Source organism: Parasteatoda tepidariorum, chromosome 8, assembly GCF_043381705.1.
Source record: "Parasteatoda tepidariorum isolate YZ-2023 chromosome 8, CAS_Ptep_4.0, whole genome shotgun sequence".
NCBI lineage: Eukaryota > Metazoa > Arthropoda > Arachnida > Araneae > Theridiidae > Parasteatoda > Parasteatoda tepidariorum.
Genome location: NC_092211.1, coordinates 14,628,224 through 14,636,662, shown reverse-complemented (window position 1 = coordinate 14,636,662; position 8,439 = coordinate 14,628,224). Strand labels below are relative to the sequence as shown.

At 31.4% G+C, this 8,439-nt stretch overlaps 1 long non-coding RNA gene across 1 annotated transcript; it reads right to left on the bottom strand.

The window, feature by feature from the left end:
- Window positions 1–1,994: 1,994 nt before the first annotated feature.
- LOC107450675 (uncharacterized) lies at window positions 1,995–7,080 on the bottom strand. Its single transcript, XR_011637385.1, has 2 exons — window positions 6,919–7,080; window positions 1,995–2,541 (listed from the first exon to the last, which is right to left on the bottom strand). It is a non-coding gene; the product is annotated as an uncharacterized lncRNA (long non-coding RNA).
- Between the last annotated feature and the right edge of the window lie 1,359 nt (window positions 7,081–8,439).

Genomic DNA, 8,439 nt, shown 5'->3' with positions numbered 1-8,439 from the left:
GGCGATGATTCTTTGTCTAGTGGTAGTCAGTGTTAAGAGTTCGAATTATTTCGACGATTTCAACCTTGAAAGAATTTTATGAATATATTAATGAATAAAGCATTTTCATAACATTAATTGTATACAATTTAATTAAAAGTGAAATAACAATTTTTTAATAGTTGTGAACATTATGGTTTATTTATTTAAATTTAATGAAGCGCAAGATAATTGTGATCATATTTATATTTTTTACAACAATGCTTTTAAATTAAGTGTAATTAAAATGACGATATTCAACTAATTAAGATTCTTTTAGAAGGTAATTTGATTCAAATGAACGAAAGATAACAAAACGAAAAAAGCATTGCGTACTCAAAGTAATGAAATCAAACTTGTTTTGCTAACTGAATCACGTGCATCACTCAACCATGGCTCAGCATGTAAACTGAATCAGATGAAAAAACAAAAAGAGGAACCAAACAAAATAAAAGGTACTGGTACATTTATTTACTTCGCATTAGAGCTGCACAATAGGCTATTGGTGACGGTCTGGGAAACATCTCTGAGGATGATGCGAAGACAACATACATACGACGCATCCCGTTTTACAGGGAGGAAACATTCACACACCATCTATCCATCCGCAGATCGTAATTTTGACCTGAACCAGAGCACGATCAATCTATGATCCAGTACACCCAGAGGTATTGATTTGTTATGAGAATTTAGAGGACTTTGTGACCCCGATATCTTTAACGTGCACAAGTCTTCGTCCTGCGGGTACCAAACTCACGACTTGTTGGACATTGATCCTGCCGCCCTACCAGCCATGTTTAGCAAATCTTTTAATATCAAAATGAAAATTCTCAGCTGAAGTCGTTATTCAACTCTTTAGGTTATATTCATTCAAGTTAAACAACCAGGTTTTTAAAAGTCTGAACAAGATTTTTAAACCACATATTTTTAAAATAAATAGTTTCATGTAAAATTTACACAACATTTACAGGACGCATTCGGTAAGGTGGAATAAGAGGTTTGTACTAATCTTTTCAAGCTTTAATTATGATACGTAGTTTTGTAAATACTTTAAACTTTGTGTGTTCCAGTCTAGTTTCTAAAAGAGAGTTTTTGAGGCTATTTTTTTTAAGGCTCTTTATAGAAAAATAGTATTTTTGGTGGATATGTTATTATTTTTTTTTAATCCGTTAGGGGTTAAAACTTCGCTGTTTTGTCAATTTTTACCAGCTTTAACTCCTAATAAGAAAAATGACAGTCATAGTATGAAAATACAGTTTAAAAATGAAAAGAGCTTTCAATTTAATTAGTAAGAAAAATTGTTTACCACTGCGATGTTTCAGAACAAAAAATTACTTCGTTTAATAATTTTTGCAAAGGTGAAAGTTTTATAAACTCCCCCAAACGTTGAAAAGGTTTTTCTTTCTTTATAAGCAACGTTAAATGTCCTACAGATTGAGTTTACTATCATATATATTAAACTCCATAGCCTTGTAGTTTCGAACCCCACCCAGAAGACGAACTTCTGGATCAAGCATAGGAACAAACTATGCCTTCGTGGAGGACTTTTTGATGGAGCTAACCTTCACTTGCGCAACATAAGGGAAAACCACTTAAACCTCTGATGGTTAGCCCGACGACAAGGAGAATCTAACCCATGATCCGTTTAACACTGAGGATACTTTGCTCCAGCACTGTGGTTTATGCGAATTGGTTGAATAATGCGTATCAACCAGCCACTATAGGGATTTGAACCTTTGTCCTCGTTGAGAGGATAACACTCAAATTTTGTTATGGCGGATTAAAGGTACAGGCTTATAGTAATCGAAGCGGTTGAGCCTGAATTTGTTATTCTTGATTTAGCCGTATCAGAACGCAAAAAAGAATCACAGCTATATTTGGAGTTTAAGTTACCTCCTATTTTGCTGCTGTTTTCCAACAGCGAAAAAAGATTCAGAAAATCTTTAAGTACTTTAAAAAATCTTCTCAACACAATCAAAAATATGCAGAGTTTATTTGAAAATTTATAAACAGTACTTAAAAATATGAACTCAATTTCTCTCTAAGCAAAACAAAAATCACCAGACAATATATACAAGGTGTCCAAAACTTTCCGAGTTCAAGTACTTGAGCTGGAAGCATTGAAGAGACAATAGAGTGTCTGGCATAAAAGCTCAGCAAAGAGATTGAAATTATTAAAAAGCACGCCACAAATGTGGCAATCGCATCTTCAAATAAAGCCTCTCTTCTGGCTGTTTTCAAGGAAAATTCATCCTCTTCCTCAGACTTCTTTGGAAAAAAGTTCATTAAATCCTTTAGACTATCAACGTACGTTTTTTGCCGTTCAGATTCAATTTTCTTGAACGATTCACCGATCAGATGTGATGAGTTGTCTGATTTCAGAATCATTAAAAGCTGTTCATTTTCACTTTCAGAGCTCTCTCCAACAGCTGGTACAGTTGCAGCAATACTACTTGCCATCCGTGATGTAGATCGAGTGACTCTAGTGGATTGTGAGCGAGACATTTTATTAGACCTTGATTTCTGTAAAATAAAACTTATTAAGTCAAATTATAGAGTAAAACAGTTCAATTATTGAATTGTTTACTTCCTATAAAGAAGTCTTATTTAGTTTCAAAAATCAATCTCAATGTTCGGCAATCATTTTGCGTTATTGCTAGTATTTGCAATTAAGCAGTAAAAGAAATTAGTAGAATTTATTGACTTTAGTAATTTATAGTGTACTTCTAAAACTAAGTTTAGGAAAGATTTTTAGAATGTCATAATTTCAGACAACAAAGCAAACATTAAGTCACAACTTCTCTCTGTATATAAAAGCAAAAGTCTGCATGGATGTTCGCTAATAACTCAAGAACTGGAGCTAAACAAGCATGGTTTTGAAGTCGCATCTTTTTAAAATAAATAGTTTTATGTAAAATTTACTGAACATTTATAGGATGCATTCGGTAGGACGGAATAAGAGGTTTGTACTAATTTTTTTGTGCTTTATTAATGATACGTGCTTTTGTAAATACTTTTAAGCTTTGCGTATGTTCCAGTCTAGTTTCTAAAATAGAGTTTTAAGACTATTTTTTTGAAGGCTCTTTATTTTTTGACAGATTGAGTTTACGATCATTGATGTTAAACTCCATAGCCTTGTAGTTTTGAATTCCACCCAGAAGACAAACGCCTGGATCGAGCATTGGGACAAACTCGTGGCTGACTTTTTGATGGAACTAACCTTCATTTGCTTAGCAAGGAGGAAAACTGTATGCACCCGAAACAGCTTAGAACTGTTTTTACTGCAGTTCGCTAGTTTTTATAGGCTGGTTTGCAAAGAATCGAAACTTTAGAGTCATTTAGTTCAGGCGCCATATCGAAATGCAAAATTTCATTGTTTAAAACCACTTCTAGATCTGTTATTGTTAGATTAATACATTGAATAGCTTCACTAACGGACATAGCGTTCTTTGTCACAGATTGCTAATATTTTTTCTATAATTTTGCGTTATTTTCTTCCCCTCTAAGTTGTGCTGTTTGCATGCAATATTTAAAAATTTGTTTTTCATTGTTTCAACGTTGTGTTATTATGGAAACAGTTACAAAAAATAGAAACATTGTTACAAGAATGGTTTAAGCTAAAAATGGAAGCAGACAAATTTCGACAAAAAAGGAACTTTAAAGCTTGCTAAATTAATAGTTAAAATGCTGAAGGAAAAAATTTACTAGAAACAAGTACGAAAGCTCAAATAAATTGTCGTAAAATTTTTTTTTACCCTCGTAGGTAATTTTAAACATTAATCTGTCCAATATTCATCTCTTTTGTCCAAACGATATTTTAATTTAAAAGACAAAATTTTTGAACTTTAAAACTAAAACTTATTTCCAAATAACTAGACATATTTATTAAGAAAAATTTTTAATGCTCCAATTGCATATTACTATCCTGCAAATGAAAAATCATAACTTTAAATACTCAAATTTTTAACGGAGAGAGGTAGGCACCAGCAACGGCTAGATGCATTAAACTTAAATTTTTATTCAAAGACATTCCCATGTAAAAAATAATTTTTAATAGTAATTAAACAATGATTGTAAACAGAGATTGTGATAAAGGCGGCACTTTTATCACTATTGTACTTATGGCGCAATCTTACGTGTGCATTTTTCATTTGGACAATCCTTATGAAAGTTTAAATAGTTACAGCATGATATTAGATGCTGTATGTAACAAATTTTACTTTTTTCAGTGCAAGTTTATACTAAGGCTTGCTTATTATAAGAGATTGAAAAATATTCAAAATCTTTGAATGATAGCAACCAGATTATGCGAAATAAAATTGCGCAATTTCACTAAGAGAATTGGAAACAAAATTTTCATTGTAGAAGTTACTCGCAACAAAATGAACTAGATTTTTATATTTTCCTATAATATTCAGTTTCATGGCTTTCTGTTGAATAAGTGATCAGAGTTACAAACTGCTCCAGTTTCTACAAAATATTGTAGCACTCACTAGATAACTACCAACTAAAATTTGCAGATTTTGTCAATTTTACGAAACGCTCAATACGAAGCAGCTTTAAAAGATTTGCGTTTTATATAATAAACTTCAGAATTATTTAAAAGTAGTGGATAAAAAACTATTAATTTAATAATAACCAAGAATCATTTATTAAAATACAAACTTTGAAACCGCTAAACATTTACCAGTGAAGTTGGGTAAATGTTTATAATATTTATATAAAAGTGTGGTTACCGCAAGTTAGCTTCCCTTTTTAATCAGGAGAAAAAGGTTCGAGAGCAAATCAGTGAGTCCAAGAAGACTTGGAAAATGCGGTTAACTTTAGTAAATAAAATTTTAATACGAGTAGTTTTGAAAAATCTTCAAACAAACGGTAATGAGTAATTTTACGGTAACGAGTATTTTTAAGATCAATATGTAAATTTTTTATTATTTAAATTTAGTCAATCTATATATGGAAAATAAATTGTAATCAAGAATAGCGTTTCAGATAAGAGTTAATACAAATTTTGTACTGAGTCAAAAAGCATACTTTAATTTTCATAAACTTTTATAATATTTGGTGAAAATTCTGTTTCATATAGAACGCACGCTATCTAGCCTAAACTTTAACTCATTGATGCTCTGTATAATGGAGCATAAGGTAATAAAGTTCCTTAAAAGAAAGTTAAGAGTATTATTAGTAAACTCCAGTTATAACATTTTTTAGAACTTTATAATGCATTTCTTTTTATGCTTTATCGTCGTTTTATAAATCCTTTGCTTAGGCATAATTGCACTATTTATATTTTAGGAAAATTCTATACATTTTTTAAGTACTCATATAAAATTTACATTTTTTAAGTACTCATATAAAATTCTAAGTTTTCGTTTATTAGTTGTTAGGTAAAATTATATTTGACATATTTAAAACTAGTGGTAGCTTCGTAAAGGTACACAAGTAGAGACATTTACATAAAGAGAAAGGGTTCACAAAAGCTCTTGCTTAAAATACAAAATATTTTTTGAATTATTCCTTACCAATGTTGCGAAGACTAGTTTCGAGATTAAATAAAATTATAGCTTTGTCACTGTTTTTTGAAAGTTTCAAAATCTACAATCTGATTCCTGCCAAATCTAAGGTTTTAATCAGTGCTACCTCAGCAACCTTCATTTATGAAGCCATGAGCCCAAGTCTTATAGAACATTTTCTCAATGTTATAAAATACAGATTTGCTAGTTTCTCAATACAATAGTAAGAGTTACACAGAATCTAGAGTAGACAATGCTGCACCAAACTCAGGCAAAATACTTATGTTTTCGATATAACTCATGCTTGTCTAAAGTTAAATCTCCTGAGTAAATTGGAAATAATTTCCACTTTTCTTAAAAAACTATACTTAGTAAAGTTTTAGCTAGAGTTATGCAATTTTTTTATAGATTAAAAATCATAAAGTTTTAAAATAGCTTCACGCAGAACAAATATTTCAGATTCCTTTATTTTTTAAGGACCATAAATACAAGGCTTAAAATATTTAAAACGGAAAAAATAAATTTATCGTATTTTATTTTTAACTATAAATACCCTATCTACATAGAAATCAAATTTTTCATTTAAAATCAAACTCTGGGTTCAGAAAGAATTCGCGGGTAAAATATGAAAACAAATTAGTTTTAAAAAGAAGAACTTTTCAATTAAAAACTATAACTAACCCTAATTTGCGTTACAATAAAAAGGAAAAAGTTACTTTCGTCCGCTAGCCAGACAAAAATGACCAATGCTCTAACTAAATGTTATTGGATAAATACATTGAAGTAACTGAATAAAAATACTGAAAATTTGAGAAGGTATTTTCAATTCAAATTATACAAGTTGGAGGTTGGAAAAAAAGGAGGAAAAATCTGAAAAATTTAAAATTTTAAAACCCTGGATCATCGTAACCACATGTTCTTTACATATTCAGTTCTTTTATGCATTCAGGTTTTTAATATATTCAGTTTTACAACTAAAGCTTTCAAATATCGAACATAATTTAAACGTTAAGAAATCCAAACCTTCATAAAGGTTTAATTCAACAGGTTTGACCAAGAGCAAAATAATTAAGAGAAAGAGAAAGGGCGATAAAGAAGATACTTTTAAAAAATTCAGAATCAAAATTTTAATCTAGTACTTAGACTGCAAGATAGAAATAAAGTTATTCGAAACATCTATGCTAGATAAATTCTTAAGACAATAAGTAAAACTTTTCTAACATTTATATCAAGGTTTATCTACTATTGCGCTTACAAATTTAAACAGTACTGCATCTATATGATTGTTAAGATATTAATTTTAGTTACAGATATTAGTTAATAATTTTGTTTAAAAAACTAACACGCAATATCATAGAGAGATTACCCTCTTGAAAGAAACACTTACTTTAACAAAGAATCCGGCAATGATTAAAATCACACAAATTTTAGTCACACAAACGTCAAAATTTGATTTTTTATATGAAAAATTTTGTGAACAAACCTCAAGCTGACTATTTCTGCAACGCATAACGAAATTTTCCTGCAGATGTCACAGCGGCCTCCCTGGCTGAGCGGTATCGCCCGCCAAACTCTCTGTTAAGCGTGGAGGTGGCGGGTTCGAATCCCGCCATAACCCTAGATGTATTCCTTGTGATGTCCTGCTCTATATTGTGATATCTGTCCTTCTACTTGACAAAAGCTTATAAGCCTTAATTGAGCACATAAGTCTGCAAATGTATTTTGTACCAATAAACCAACACAGATGCCACAAAGACCAAGGGTCCTTCAGACCAAGCGTTCTGAAACGTAGAAGTGGGCTCTATTCCCTGGATATATCTTTTATATTTGCTGTGATATAATATACCATAATTAGTGCTATCTGCTCTTCAACATAATTTAACAAAGCTATCTGAGCACACATAGTTTGCAGATTTTTAATATAAATATTTAAAGAAATAATAATGAACTCGATAGAGCCATGGTAGCAGAGTGACTGAGGTCACGAATCGCCACGGAAAGGGTCGCAGGTTCCTGTTGCAAAATCACTGTTGATCGATGTTACTGTGGAATTACCATATAAGAACTAAGTTGAAGTAAAACCATAATTTGGTCATTTGTAGGTATGTCTGTGCCAAATACTCCGATGTAGCGGATTTGACTGCCATTTATACTATTGACTTACAGCTTATTAAAAAAAGATCTTTAACTAAATTAACAAATTTGAAATTAATCTTGCTAAAATTAATTGAAAGGATGAAAAAATAAAACTTCTTTTCCGTTAGATTATTGAAGGCTCTTAAGTTTTTCAATGACATTAGGTACGAAAGTGTGACATTTTTAGCCAAAGTCTGGGATGTTAATATTTTGGCTACACCAGCTTAGTTGGTGTGGTCTTATTGTTTACGTTACTCAAATGTAAAAGTCTAAAACTTTATTTGCGAAGCGGCCCTTTTTTTTTTTTTTTTGTATCATTGCTGAGAAATTTGTCGGTTTGTACCTCTAACAGTATATCAGCTAATGGTAAACTTGGAGTGGTATGTTTTCCTTGTAAGACTTACGGATTTAGTCCAACTTCGACACTTCCCACTTCGTTTCTGTAAAGGCCAAAGGTTCTTTAGTTACTTTCGACGCAAACATGCTACATTCTGAGTCATAATCATGGACCTTAATCTCTCATTTACACCAGCCTGGTTGGTGAGACTTAGCTGTTGACGTGGCACTAATGTAAATATCTGATGTTTTATGAATCACAGACGCCTTGTGTTTCCAAATTGCTAAGAAAGTCGCTGGTTTGTACATCGAAAAGTACACCAGCTAACGGCGAACTCAGAGTGACATGTTTTCACAGCAACACTTACAGATTTAGCACTACTTTAAGTGTTTGATGCTTGTAAGCACTAAAGGTTTTATAGTGACTTTTAATACA